We start from the raw sequence: 15,387 nt of genomic DNA on the forward strand, positions 1-15,387 counted from the left end.
GTATTATTTGTTTTTTTCTTGTAAATGTGTTTAAGTTCCTTGTAGATTCTGGATATTAGCCCTTTGTCAGATGGATAGATTGCAAAAATTTTCTCCCATTCCATAGGTTGCCTGTCCACTCTGATGATAGTTTCTTTTGCTGTGCAGAAACTTTTTAGTTTAATTAGATCCCATTTGTCAATTTTGGCTTTTGTTGCCATTATTTTTGGTGTTTTAGTCATGAAGTCTTTGCCCATGCCTATGTCCTGAATGATATTGCCTAGGTTTTTTTCTAGGGTTTTTATGGTTTTGGTCTTTAATCCATCTTGAGTTAACTTTTGTATAAAGTCTGAGGAAGGGGTCCAGTTTCAGCTTTCTGCTTCTGGCTAGCCAGTTTCCACAACAGCATTTATTAAAAAGGGAATCCTTTCCCCATCACTTGTTTTTTTCAGGTTTATCAAAGGTCAGATGGTTGTAGATGAGTGACGTTATTCCTGCGGCCTCTGTTCTGTTCCATTGGTCTATATACCTGTTTTGGTACCAATACCATGCTGTTTTGTTTACTGTAGCCTTGTAGTGTAGTTTGAAGTCAGAAAGCATGATGCCTCCAGCTTTGTTCTTTTTACTTAGGATTGTCTTGGCTATACAGGCTTTTTTTTTTTGTTCCATATGAAATTTAAAGTAGTTTTTCCTAATTCTGTGAAGATAGTCAATGGTAGCTTGATGGAAATAGCATTGAATTTATAAATTACTCAGGCAGTATGGCCTTTTCCATGATAATGATTCTTCCTATCCATTAGCATGGTATGTTTTCCCATTTGTTTGTTCGCTTATTTTCTTGAGCAGCGGTTTGTAGTTCTCCTTGAAGTGGTGCTTCACATCCCTTGTGAGTTGTATTCCCAGGTATTTTATTTTCTTTGTAGCAATTGTGAATGGAGTTCACTCATGATTTGGTTTTCTCTTTGTTTATTATTGGTGTACAGGAATACTTGTGATTTTTGCACATTGATTTTGTATCCTGAGACTTTGCTAAAGTTGCTAATAAGCTTAAGGAAATTTTGGGCTGAGATGATGGGGTTTTCTAAACATACGATTATGTCATCTGCAAACAGACACAATTTGACTTTCTCTCTTCCTATTTGAATAACCTTTATTACTTTCTCTTGCCTGATTGCCCTGGCCAGAACCTCCAATATTATGTTGAATAGGAGTGGTGAGAGACGGCATCCTCGTCTTGTGTCGGTTTTCAAAGGGAATGCTTCCAGCTTTTGCCCATTCAGTACGACATTGGCTGTGGGCTTGTCATAAATAGCTCTTATTATTCTGAGATATGTTCCATCAACACCTAGTTTATTGAGAGTTCTTAGCATGAAGAGCTGTTGAATTTTATCAAATGCCTTTTCTGCGTCTATTGAGATAACCATGTGGTTTTTGTCATTGGTTCTGTTTATGTGATAGATTATGGTTATTGATTTGCATATGTTGAACCACCCTTGTATCCCAGGGATGAGGTTCACTTGATTGTGATGGGTAAGCTTTCTGAAGTGCTGCTGGATTGGGTTTGCCAGTATTTTATTGAAGATTTTGCATTGATGTTCATCAGGGATAGTGGCCTGAAATTTTCTTTTTTTGTTGTGTCTCTGCCAGTTATTGGTATCAGAATGATGCTGTCCTCGTGAGCTAGGGAGGAGTCCCTCTTTTTCTGTTGTTTGGAATATTTTCAGAAGGAATGGTACCAGTTCCTCTTTGTACCTCTGGTAGAATTCTACTGTGAATCCATCTGCTACTGGGATTTTTTTGATTGGTAGGCTTTTAATTACTGCCTCAATTTCAGAACTTGTTCTTGGTCTATTCAGGGATGTGACTTCTTCCTGGCTTAGTCTTGGGAGGGGGTATGTGTCCAGGAATTTATCAATTTCTTCTAGATTTTCTAGTTCATTTGTGTAGAGGTGTTTATAGTATTCTCTGTTGGTAGTCTGTATTCCTGTGGGATCAGTGTTGATATTCCCTTCATCATTTTTTTATTGTGTCTATTTGATTCTTCTTTCTTTTCTTCCTTTATTAGTCTGGCTAGTGGTCTATCTATTGTGTTAATCTTTTCAAAAAACCCAGTTCCTGGATTCACTTATGTTTTGAAGGATTTTTTGTGTCTCTATCTCCTTCAGTTCTACTCTGATCTTGGTTATTTCTTGTTTTCTGCTATCTTTTGAATGTGTTTGCTCTTGCTTCTTTAGTTCTTTTAATTGCGATGTTAGAGTGCCAATTTTAGATCTTTTCTGCTTTCTCCTGTGGGCATTTAGTGCTATAAATTTCCCTCCAAACACTGCTTTAGCTGTGTCCTAGAGATTCTGGTACATTGTGTTTTTGTTCTAATTGGTTTCAAAGAACTTACCTATTTCTGCCTTAATTTTGTTATTTACCCAGTAGTCATTCAGGAGCAGGTTGTTCAGTTTCTATGTAGTTGTGTGGTTTTGAGTGAGTTTCTTTTTTTCTTTTTTTTGGAGATAGAGTCTTGTTCTGTCACTCAGGCTGGAGAGCAGTGGCATGATCTTGGCTCACTGCAAGCTCTGCCTCCTGGGTTCACACCATTCTCCTGCCTCAGCCTCCCAAGTAGCTGGGACTACAGGCACCCACCACCACGCCTGGCTAATTTTTTGTATTTTTAGTAGAGATGGGTTTTCACCATGTTGACGAGGATGGTCTTGATCTCCTGACCTCGTGATCTGCCTGCCTCGGCCTCCCAAAGTGCTGGGATTACAGGAGTGAGCCACTGCACCTGGCCTTGAGTGAGTTTCTTAATCCTGAGTTCTAATTTGATTGCACTGTGGTCTGAGAAACTCTTTGTTATGATGTCTGTTCTTTCGCATTTGCTGAGGAGTGCTTTACTTCTAATTAAGTGGTCAATTTTAGAATAAGCGTGATGTGATGCTAAGAAGAATGTATATTCTGTTGATTTAGGGTGGAACATTCTGTAGATGTCTACTAGGTTCCCTTGGTCTAGAGCTGAATTCAAGTCCTGAATATCCTTGTTAATTTTCTGTGTCATTGATCTGTCTAATATTGACAGTGGGGTGTTAAAGTCTCCCACTATTATAGTGTGGGAGTCTCAGTCTCTTTGTAGGTCTCTAAGGACTTGCTTTATGAATCTGGGTGCTCCTGTGTTGGGCACATATATATTTAGGATAGTTAGCTCTTCTTGTTGCATTGATCTGTTTACCATTATGTAATGCCCTTCTTTGTCTTTTTTAACCTTTGTTGGTTTAAAGTCTGTTTTATCAGAGCCTAGGATTGCACTCCCTGCTTTTTTTGTTTTTGTTTTTTGCTTTCCATTTGCTTGGTAAATATTCCTCCATCCCTTTAGTTTGAGCCTATGTGTGTCTTTGCACGTGAGATGGGTCTCCTGATTACAGCACACTGATGGGTCTTGACTCTTTATCCAATTTGCCAGTCTGTGTCTTTTAATTGGGCCATTTAGCCCATTTACATTTAAGGTTATTATTGTTATGTGTGAATTTGATCCTGTCATTATGATGCTAGCTGGTTATTTTACCTGTTAGTTGATGCAGTTTCTTCATAGTGTCGATGGTCTTTACAATTTGGTGTATTTTTGTGGTGGCTGGTACCGATTTTTCCTTTCCATATTTAGTGCTTCCTTCAGGAGCTCTTGTAAGGCAGGCCTGATCGTGACAAAATCTCTCAGCATTTGCTTGTCTGTAAAAGATTTTATTTCTCCTTCACTTACGAAGCTTAGTTTGTCTGGATATGAAATTCTGGAATGAAAATTCTTTTATTTAAAAACGTCAAATATTGGCTCCCAGTCTCTTGTGGCTTGTACGGTTTCTGCAGAGAGATCTGCTGGTAGTCTAATGGGCTTTCCTTTATGGGTAACCCGACCTTTCTCTCTGGTTGCCCTTAACATTTTTTCCTTCATTTCAACCTTGGTGAATCTGACAATTATGTGTCTTGGGATTTCTCTTCTCGAGGAGTATCTTTTTGGTGTTCTCTGTATTTCCTGAATTTGAATGTTGGCCTGTCTTGCTAGGTTGGGGAAGTTCTCCTGGATAATATCCTGAATAGTGTTTTCCAACTTGGTTCCATTCTCCCTGTCACTTTCAGGTACACCAATCAAATGTAGGTTTGGTCTTTTCACATAGTCCCATATTTCTTGGAGGCTTTGTTTGTTCCTTTTCATTCTTTTTTCTCTAATCTTCACACTTTATTTCATTAGGTTGATCTTCAATCTCTGATATCCTTTCTTCTACTTGATCGATTCAACTATTGATACTTGCATATGCTTCACAAAGTTTCTCATGGTGTGTTTTTCAGGTCCATCAGGTCATTTATATTCTTCTCTAAACTGGTTATTCTAGTTAGCAATTCATCTAACCCTTTTTCAAGGTTCTTAGCTTCCTTGCATTGGGTTAGAACATGCTCCTTTAGCTTGGAGGAGTTTGTTATTACCCACCTTCTGAAGCCTACTTCTGTCAATTTGTCAAACTTATGCTCTGTCCAGTTTTATTCCCTTGCTGGCGAGGAGTTATGATCCTTTGGAGAAGAGGCGTTCTGGTTTTTGGAATTTTCAGCCTTTTAGCGCTGGTGTTTCCTCATCTTTGTGGATGTATCTGCCTTTGGTCTTTGATGTTGGTCACCTTCAGATGGGGTTTTTGTGTGGATGTTCTTTTTGTTGATATTGTTGCTATTCCTTTTTGTTTATTAGTTTTCCTTCTAACAGTCAGGCCCCTCTGCTGCAGGTCTGCTGGAGTTTGCTGGAGGTCCACTCTAGACCCTGTTTGCTGGGGTATCACCAGTGAAGGATGCAAAATAGCAAATAATGCTGCCTGTTCCTTCCTCTGTAAGCTTCATCCCAGAGGGGCACCCACTAGATGCCAGCTGGAACTCTCCTCTATGAGGTGTCTGTCGAACCCTGTTGGGAGGTGTCTCCCAGTCAGGAGTTACATGGATCAGGGACCCCACTTGAGGAAGCAGTCTGTCCCTTAGCAGAGCTTGAGTGCTGTGCTGGAAGATCTACTGCTCTCTTCAGAGCCGGCAGGCAGGAAAGTTTAAGTCTGCTGAAGCTGTGCGCACAGTTGCCCCTTCCCCCAGATGCTCCGTCCCAGGGAGATGGGAGTTTTATCTATTAGCCCCTGACTGGGGCTGCTGCCTTTCTTTCAGAGATGCCCTGCCCAGAAAGTAGGAATCTAGAGAGGCAGTGTGGCTACAGCGGTTTTGTGGCACTGCAGTGGGCTCCACTCAGTTCGAACTTCCCTGTGGTTTTGTTTACACTGTGAGGGGAAAACAGCCTACTCACACCTCAGTAATGGTGGATGCCCCTCCCCACACCAAGCTTGAGCATCCCAGGTGACTTCAGACTGCTGTGCTGGCAGCAAGAATTTCAAGCCAGTGGATCTTAGCTTGCTGGGCTCTGTGGGGTTGGGATTCACTGAGCTAGACCACTTGGCTCCCTGGCTTCAGCCGCCTTTCCAGAGGAGTGAATGGTTCTGTCTCACTGGTGTTCCAGGCGCCACTGGGGTATGAAAAAAACTCCCGCAACTAGCTCAGTGTCTGCCCAAATGGCCGCCCAGGTTTGCGCTTGAAATCGAGGGTCCTGGCAGTGTAGGCACCCGAGGGAATCTCCTGGTCTGCGGATTGTGAAGACCATGGGAAAAGCATAGTATCTGGGCGAGAGTGCACCATCCCTCATGGCACAGTCTCTCATGGCTTCCCTTGGCTAGGGGAGGGAGTTCCCTGACCCCTTACACTTTCCAAGTGAGGCGATGCCCCGCACTGCTTCTGTTCACTCTCTGTGGGCTGTACCCACTGCCTAGCCAGTCCAAATGAGATGAGCCAGGTATCTCATTTGGAAATGCAGAAATCACCCATCTTCTTCGTTGATCTCACTGGGAGCTGCAAACTGGAGCTGTTCCTATTCAGCCATCTTGCCTGTCTTAAGTTTTTTGATTATTCATTGTTAGTGTCCTGATATTTGTGTTTTGATTATGTATCCTGTAATTTGACTGCATTCATTTATTAGTTCTAACAGTTTTTTTGGGTGAACTCTGTAGAATTTTCTATATATGAGATCATGTCATCAGCAAACAATGACAATTTCACCTCTTTCTTTACAGTTTGGATGCCCTCTATTTTTCTCTCTTGCTTAATTGCTCTGGCTAGGGCTTCCAATACTATGTTAAATAGAAGTGATGAGAGTGGGCATCTTTGCTTGTTTCACATCTCAGAAGAAAGGCTTTCAATTCTTCATCATTGAGTAGGATGTTAGCTGTGGGCTTCTCATATATGGCCTTTATTGTGTTACGGTATCTTCTATATTTATTTTGGTGAGAATTTTTATCATGAAAGAATGTTGAATTTCATCCAATGGTTATTCTTTCTTCTTGAGGCTTAATAAAAATAAAACAGTTTATAGCTTTCATGTATCTTTTCCAACTTTTTGTTGTTTTGACATCCAGTCTAATAGAAAAACTTAGAAGATAAAATGTAAGCTCTTTATACCATTCCTTTTACTCTTTAACTCAGGAGATTAAGAACCTTTGAACAGAGATTAGAATCGGTGCTCCTAATTTAATAAGCAGAAGTCTTTCCATTACTTGTCAGTTGTCCAAGATTCAACCCTTGCCTTCAAATGGTTTTTAATGTAGTAATAGGAAGCACTGAGAGTTCTGTGAAAAACAGACATTTTAAAAAAATTCAAAGCAGATTTTTTCTTTGTTTTCATTAAAATAAAATGTTTGATTAAAATATTTTCAAATCCTAGGAAATAAAAGTAAAAGGTGTCATCCAGTTTTCATTAAAACACTCATGAAATCAAATAGGGAAAAGTCTGCATCAGTATTGGAAACTAAAGATAATAGTCAACATATACCAAAAACTGGAGGATATGTCACTAAATAAATCACCAGTTGGACCAGATTTTAAAAACACCATTAATGGACAACATGTGTTTTGCTCCCTGAGCCAAAGCAGTGAAGTCAGAAAGTCGGAGGAGCCTTGACTGACCCCACAGCTCCTGACCTCAGCCCCCACTGGGGAAGCAGGCACCATGGACTTGCAAAGGGGTTTATCCCTCAGCACTTTGAGCTGCTTTCTGGTGTCTGCAAACCAGTGTCATAAAAACTGTGCCATTAATATAAATGTAGCAAATTTTCTTAAAATTTTGGAATTCTTTAAAAGGGAAAGAACTGAAGTGATTTGAACACTAGGAAGTGGGTATAAAGAGAGACCCATGTTTTGATTATTGGACCTGAATGAACACAGGAGGTGGAAGGCAGAAATGAGAGGCAAGAGGGGGAAAGAGCCAAGGGAATCCCATCAGGATCAAGCACTCCGTCTTGGGAACAAGAGGTGGGGTGGGAGTGGTTGGTTGTTGGGCTTTACTGAATGAGTTCTTCGACATGGTTGGAGCCTGGATCACATGTTCTTCTGCCTTCCTGTCCTGCTGAACTGCAGTAGTGAGTTATCCCCTTCCTGGCGGAAACCTTAGCGGGCCTGTCTGCAGGGCTTGAAAGATCCTTTGACATTTGGTCACTACTTGCCAGGGCCTCAGCCACACCCGCTGGTCTGTGAGAGAGCTAAGGAGACTCAATATATGGTGACTGTTAAAAAAAAAAAAAAAAAAAGGTAGCCTGAAAGTGTTTCTCTTCATGGTAGAATAAATAAGCCTAATGATCTACATGCATGTCTAGACCGGACTGGTATTCCTAATCACTTCCTTCTTGTTCATGCCAAGCCTGCCGGCCCTCTGTGAAAAGTCACTGTTGACAGACTCTTTGGCTCAGTGAAGCTCTCCAGGCCCTGCCTCCACCTCTGATGCTTTTTCATCTGGTTTCTGTCCCATGGACTCCTAATCACACACTCCTCTCACAGGTGTCCCATTTCATTGTTCGACTTCTCACACAGGCTTATTCCACAGGAACAAAGGTTTCCCCTTCCTTTGTCTTCATGCACTGAGGCCTGTGAATAAGCGGGGGCTTCCTCCTGGGGACTCCCACAGACTCCTGTCTGCATCTCAGCCCAGGTCCAGAGCAATAGACCCCAATCACTGGTAGCGCAGGGTCAAGTTACCACAGAGCAGACCAACAGCAAAAGATCCACAAGCCAAGAGAAGTGGAACGACACTTAAGGACTTAAAAGAAAAACTTTCTCTGAAATAGATTTGCTGCAGGAAACAGAAGAACATTTTAACATATATTTGTTTTATATGCTTACAAAAAAACAACTTTGAGCTGAGACAAGAAGAGATTCCATGAAAACCAAAATCATAAGACCCAAATTAAAGTGTTTGTTGGAAAGAGAGAATAGTTATTGACACTGCAGATTGTCATATTATTGATGTAAGGAGGAAACTGGGAAGTAATCTCAGAACATGGAGTGAATGAATGAAAATGATGATGAGAAAGATATTAGAGGGGGAGTAAAGTTTGCACAACCTGAATGTTGAGTAGTTAGTCTTCCCAAAGGAGAAAGCTAAACAAAATGAATAGAATCAATAATTCAAGGGAAAAATAAGGAAAAGAAATTAACATATAAAAGAAAATTCTCTTCCCAATATTAAAAACAAATCTGGGTCTGGAGATTTTAAAAATATAATGTCTATTATGTGTAAATGAGCAAAGGCTTAAGTCTGGAATGATTCCTCCTCCCATTTCTTGCTAGTTTCTCCTCCTCTTTCCAATATAGATCCTGCCAACACCAGTGTCACGTCCATGTTGCAAAGCCTGACTCAAATCCACTTCTAGCATAAAGCAATTTCCTGATTTCCTTAACCAATTGTTCTAGCTCTTGCTTTTAAACCCCCAATGAAGTTTTATCATATTCTACCAGTAGCAATTATAATAATGAAATCTTACGTTAGGCTGGGTTAAGCAGATGCCAAGTGGAGATTAAATGTGCAAGAACTTCATTGGGAGGAAACATCAGGAAAATAAATTGGGGACAGGGGCCAGAGAGCCTGGGAGTGTGAGCAGACCATGATCCAAGACTTACCCTGGGTGAAGGAGAGATTGGGAGCCTCCTCATATGCTGTGCCATTCTTGGAAGTTTTTGTGAGGCTACTGGGGAGTCTAGAGGCAGAGTTCATCAGAGAAGAAGTCCTGCGTCTCCCAGCAATGGGCCTGCCTGGGCATCCTTGCTGCACTGAGCCGTTGGTTGGGAGCCGTCCATGAGAGGTATGCCTCTGTGTACTGCAGCCGTGAATTTCAGAGCACAGCAGATAAAGCCCTTGGGTAAGATACAACATCTGCAGTTGGAAGTCTGTCAGACACATTCTCATGGCTGCTACAGTGTTCGATAAATATTAATACAACAATCAATTATTGAGCAACAAGGCACCAAGTGCCATGCTCTGCCCACAAAAAAGTACACATGCTCACAACACAAAAATGATAAAGACTGCATGCTTACATTTGCAGAGCGCAAAATCAGAATGGGGAGATAAACATGAGAAATATGCAATTACCCCAGAACATATGTTAGTGTAAAAGCACATCCCACATGATACAGGAACACAGAGGAATAAGAGTTCACTTTACCTGGCAAAGCTGGACATACAGCAGCAGAGGAAGGAAAGGTTAAAATATGCGGCCTAGGTGTTCACAGGCGGAGGTAAGCGTGGAAGAGTACTGCAGTCAGAAGGAAGTCACCTTTGTGCAACAGGCATCCGTTCATCTCCAGTATTTGCTTTCCCCTCCTGGAGTGGGGCAGGGGTGGGACTTTCTTCCTATCTCATGAATGCTAGACTGGTCATGTGGGGTGCAAGCAGAGATGGCATGCAGCATTTCTGAAGAAAGTGCTAGTAGCCACCCTGTAATTGCCACGCTCTCTATTTTCTCTAACTAAAAAGGGCCAGAGAGGTGGCTGCATCAGCCGTGGTTCCAGAGTGAAGGCGACGGGAATCAGAGTGGCAGCTGACCCATGAAGGACATGAGACATGAGTGGGAGAGAAACCATTTGTTTTTATAATCCTTGGAGATTTGTTGCCTCGGCAGAGCCTGGCTCCGCAGTCTACCCTGACTCATCCTCTCTGCAGACAGAGGGCACAAAGATGTGAGTGTGGTGTTTTTGGGGAGCACCCCTGCCCTCCTCCCTGGGGCTGTATGATGGGCAATGATAGAGCAAGTTTGTGAAGGGGGGTAGGATCATATCACAGAGTCTTTCTTGATATGCTGAACAGCCCACAGGCAGTGGAGCTCATTTTTAAGTGGGATGTGACAGGAGCGAATCTGGTTTCTAAAGTGAGTAGGAAGCCTGTATAGGTGCTCTTGTAGCTATCCAGAGAAGAGTCTTCGGGGAGGGCCAGAGAGGACAGAGGAAGGGGAGGTTTCAGTGACCTCCAGCAGACAGACTGCATGTGGGAAAAGAAGAGAGGAGCCTCAGTGAGTGAGGCTCACCAAAGCAGGAGGAAAAGCACTTTGGAGGGGAGCTGATGCGTTCAATTTTTGGAGCGTTGAATTTGAGGTTCCTTCAGGACATCCATGTGACAGCATCCAGTAGGTTCTTGGAAACATGTGTTTGGAGTTGAGACAGCATTGAATTGAATTACTTTAACAGCTGAATTTTAGAAACCTTTAATCTTTTTCTTTTCAAGTATGGCCACTAGGAGTGATTTTGGCCCATTTAATAAAAAATGAGGACAAAGATGTAAATTGATACACACAGTTGAACCCAGTTTCCATTCTAGATTGTAAGTCCCTAGTAACTTTCTGGGGCCTTCCCTGAACTCACTGGCCTTGTTTATGAACTTTTTGTCATCTATTTTTTCTTTAACACAGATGCAAATGGCCGAGTTAATCTTAGTCCACATTTTCATTATTGATCCTTGAAGGTCATCTTCTGTTGCGTTTTTGTAAAATATTCTTTTACTTCCATTCCCCACTGCCAACTCCCACTTTCCTCAGGATCAGCCACTCTCGTTTGGTAAATATGTACATTTTTATCTGTATATGTCTTGAAGAATGTGCATGGCGGGGTCATGGCTTTTCATTTAAGTAGCCAATGTTGTGTTCTATTTCAGTGTGATTCACGCTGGTTTTCCGTGGCATGTAGACAGAGGATTTCCCGTCCCCTCTTCTGTGACGTCATTCAGGTTGTGCTTCCTTCTTGCCATCACACTGATGCTGAAAGGAATATCTGCACACATTTACCTCATGTCCTTTCGTGGTAATTCCTTTGGTATGTATAAGTAAAAGTACAGTATGCATGATACACATATTCTTCATCTGACTTAGCACGGCTGGATCACCAGTCCACTTTCCTCCATTCCTGCATGAATGTTTCTACATCCCCACATCCCTGCCTACACTTGGCATTATGTGACTTTCTAGTTTTTGGTAATCTAGTAAATACTGTGATATTTCATCTAAAAATATTTCAATTTTAGTGACGAGTAATGGGTTTGAGCCTTTCTTCATGTTCTTGTTTGTGTCATCATCCCTTTCTGTATTTCCAGTTCTTATAAATTGCCAGTTTCTTAAAAATAGAGATTGATACTTTACTATTTTTATTGTTTTATTGATTTGCAAAATTTTCTTTTGTGTTCTACGTAGCAACTTAGTATCAGTTTTATACCTTTTGTTATTTTTCTACAGTTCTTGGATATTCTGTGTATCTCTCTCTTTTTTCTTTTTGTTGTCTTTGCTTTTCACTTTGAGAAGTTTCTACTGACGTATCTTCAAACTTACTGATTCTTTCTGCACCTGTGTCTGGTCTACCAATGAATCTATCAAAGGCATTCTTCATTCCTGTCATTGTGTGTTTAATTTCTAGTATTTCCTTTCTATTCTTTCTTAGCATTTTCATCTCTATGCTTACCTTACCCATTTGTTCTAGCAGGTTGTCCACTTCTTTCATTTGCTCTTGGCACATTAATCATAGTTATTTTTATTCCTGGACTGACAATTCCCAAATATCTATCATGTTTGAGTCTGGCTCTGATGCTTGCTTTGTTTCTTCAGATTGAGTTTTTTGCCTTTTAGCATGCTGTGTAATTTTTGGTTGAAAGCTAGAAATGATGTATTAGGTAAAAGGAACTGAGGTACATAGGTTTTTAGTGTCTTCATGTCTAGGAGTTAGGCTGTATTTACTCTTTAATGTAGCTATAGATGTCAGAGGCCAAAATTTCCTCTAGCATCCATGTCTTTGTCTCCCCTGCTGTCTTGGGTTTCTCTAAAAACTTCTTCTTAAGTAGAGCCTAGCCTTGCAGCTTCTCCCGTTGTTATCCCTGTTGTTGTGCAGGAGCGCATTGCTGTGGTAGGAGAGTGTGCAGTGGAAGAGAAGAATTCCACATACCTGTCATCAGGTCTCAGTTTCTCAGTGAGCCTGTGTCCCTGGACCGTGATCTTCACAAGTTCTTCTCAGCTTTTTATCTTCCTGAAGGCAGATAGAAGGACTAGAAGGATATGGTGTTAAGGATTTTCCTCTTCTCAGTTTGAAGACCAGACAAGGCTGGAGTTGGTTTTTTTTTTTTTTTTTTTTCTCGCCCCACATTAGTTAGATACTGGCAAAACCCAGGTGGTTTGGGCTTTGTCAAGATGGTTTTCCTTGCAGAAGGTCTTTGTCAAGGAGTACAGAATGCTCTACGTGGGTTTCAACTCAGTTCCTTTTCCCTGCTTTGCCAGAGAATGAGGGGACTTTTTTCTATCTTCGCCCTGATAACCTGGTGGGGCTTTTAGGGGTAAAAGCAAGCCTAGGTCCCCAGGAGATCCTGTCACTCAAGCTAGTCCACACTCAAGCTCCATATGCTAGCTGAAGGCTGCAGTGACAGCTTCTGCGCCCAGGAAGCTGTGATTCTCTGCATCTGCCTGGTTGTCTCTTCAATCTTCAATGTGGCAATTTGTCCTGTTACCTCAATTCTCTTATGAACTTAAGAAAAGTTGTTGATTTTCCATTTGTTTAGCTTTTTTTCTCATTCTGAAGACAGGAGGGATGATGTTCAACATCTTTATATGTTGGACCAGACACTGGAAGTTGCATATCACTTTTAGATATCATAGATATCTTTTTTCATCCTGTAATGTTTCAGTTACCCACAGTTGTGCTTTATTGAACAGAAACCTTTAACTTGGACGTCATAGCATTATCAGCATTTTTGCTTTGTGTTTGTTCTTTCAAATGTTTTTCAAGAAGACTTTTCCTGTCCCTAGGTAAAAAGATACTCTCCTATTTTTTTCTATTACTTTGTAATTTTACCTTTCACAATTGGATCTGTAATACATCTGGAATCCACCTTTTCATCTGCTGTTCCATTTTGATTTCCCCCCATAGCGAGCCAGTTTTCCCAATGGAATCTATGAAACAGTCCATTCTTTCCCATTTGATTTATGGTATATTAAGTTCCCACTTACACCTCCTCCTCTCTTCTGGGTCTATTCAGTTCCATTGGCCTACTTGTCTGTTCTCTTGCCAATACTGCAGTGTTTTGATACTATGTCAATAGCTGGTAGGAAAAAATCCCTCCTCTTTTTTTCTTTATTTTGACTGTGTTATTCAGAAATGTACTTTTGAAGTACATTATGTCTAGGTTTATCTCTGTGCGTTGTTTCTCCTGTCTTAAATAAAAAAGGAGCACTGAGATTCCTTTAAGCAATCTTTCCAATAAGCACATGCTTTCCTTTGTGTATAAGGACCCAGCTGTTACTGCAGCATGGGTAGGACCTGCAGTTCAGTCTGTTTTTGCAGCAGCCCCATGGTGAGCCCGTCGTTCCTGAGCCAGGGCTGTGCACTTGGCACAGAGATGGCTGAGGTGACTGATAGCAAGGAGAGGGATCTTCTGCTGAGGATGACTTCTTGGATTTTTTGGCATCATTCTTTGTAAATATGCTAGGCAGCCTAAAAAGCCTGCACTTTTGGAGGCCATCTGATGTAACTAGGGTATCTTCTAGGTAAAAATACTGAGGTTCTGCAATGCATGGTTATTCCCCAAGATCTCACAGCTTCCTCATGACAGACCAAGAATCAGACCTTCTCATTGATTCTTAGTTTATTGCTTCAACCACCCACTGTACCATACGGCGTCCTTCAGTAAACAGGGAAGGTGGAAGTTCAAGTACTAAATTCTGAGAAATGTCTACAGATAAGTGTGCTGTTCATTTTGTTTCCAGTGGAAGAACGGGAGTGTGATGCATGCTTCAAGTGAACCGTCAAACATGAAATCAGGACCTGACTTCCAGTCACAAGTTGGAATTTCTTTTCTTGTTTACTGACAACTTTAGGCATCCTGGGTTTCAGTATTTCAGTAAAAGAAGGTAGATTTCAAGGTCTACTGCAAATGTTTTGAGGACAGCAAAGCTGTGACAGCAGGAAGAGGACCAAATTAGAAGCTGCAGTGACCTCACTGCCCTACTATTGACAAATGACTAATTGATTCTGTACACACAGCTGCTAGAACCAAAGCATGGACACAAGGCTAGCCGCATTGTTAACATAAACCATGTATCATTAAAAGTTAATATGTGGTTTCCTTTAAACAAAGAGGCTACTCCTAATGACAGAGATATTCATCAAATGGTAGCTGTAATGGAAAAGAGAGGATATCATGTTGCTTTCTATTAAGGAAAAAAATTACCTAGAAATAACAGCATGTCAAGACAATATATATTTTATTTGCTATAAATAATATCATTAGACTATTTTTTAATGTCTTATGGTCCATCTACCCTAAGAAAATTGCCATTTATACTTTTCAGTTTCTCTTTGTTTACATGAATACATATTTTACACAGTTGTAATCTTAGTTTATATACTACTTTAAATTCTTGTTTCCAAGCTCAGACGATATTATTAGTAACTATATTGCTTGGTGTTTTTTTTTGTTTTTTTTTTTTTTTTTGAGACAGAGTCTCGCTCTGTGGCCTAGGCTGGAGTGCAATGGTGCGATCTCGGCTCACTGCAACCTCTACCTCCTGAGTTCAAGCAATTCTCCTGCCTCAGACTCCCGACTAGCTGGGACTACAGGCGCCCACCACCTCGCCTGGCTAATTTTTGTATTTTTAGTAGAGGCAGGGTTTCACCAGGTTGGCCAAGCCGGTCTCAAACTCCTGACCTCAGGTGATCCACCCACCTTGGCCTCCCAGCATGCTGGGATTACAGGTGTGAGCCACTGCGCCCCGCTGCTTGGTGATTTAATTTTAGAATTGGTGTGTGTGTTTGAATGTTACTTGCAGTGTGGCAAGAAAATTCTTTTGTAACTTTATTAGAACTGACCAGTACCACAGACCGGACCACACAGCTGACTTTGGCCCAGGCAAAGAAGTCTTGGTCTTAATCCAACATGGATAGACTCAGGAAGTCACTCTCCCCAGCTCTGTTCAAGTGGCACAGAGGGGCCCAGGGCTCTGCTCCACGATGTCCACAGAAAGTCTTGGTCTAGAGGAGTCTTCCCTCTAGAGGCACACAGCA

At 41.3% G+C, this 15,387-nt stretch overlaps 1 long non-coding RNA gene across 1 annotated transcript; it reads left to right on the forward strand.

Annotated features, from left to right (window-relative positions):
• The first annotated feature begins 5,480 nt into the window (after nucleotides 1-5,480).
• On the forward strand, nucleotides 5,481-14,841 carry LOC108584978. Its single transcript, XR_001900713.3, has 3 exons — nucleotides 5,481-10,038; nucleotides 11,006-11,163; nucleotides 14,091-14,841. It is a non-coding gene; the product is annotated as an uncharacterized LOC108584978 (long non-coding RNA).
• The last annotated feature ends 546 nt before the right edge of the window (nucleotides 14,842-15,387 follow it).

The sequence above is a fragment of the Papio anubis genome, chromosome 4, assembly GCF_008728515.1.
Source record: "Papio anubis isolate 15944 chromosome 4, Panubis1.0, whole genome shotgun sequence".
NCBI classification, from domain to species: Eukaryota; Metazoa; Chordata; class Mammalia; order Primates; family Cercopithecidae; genus Papio; species Papio anubis.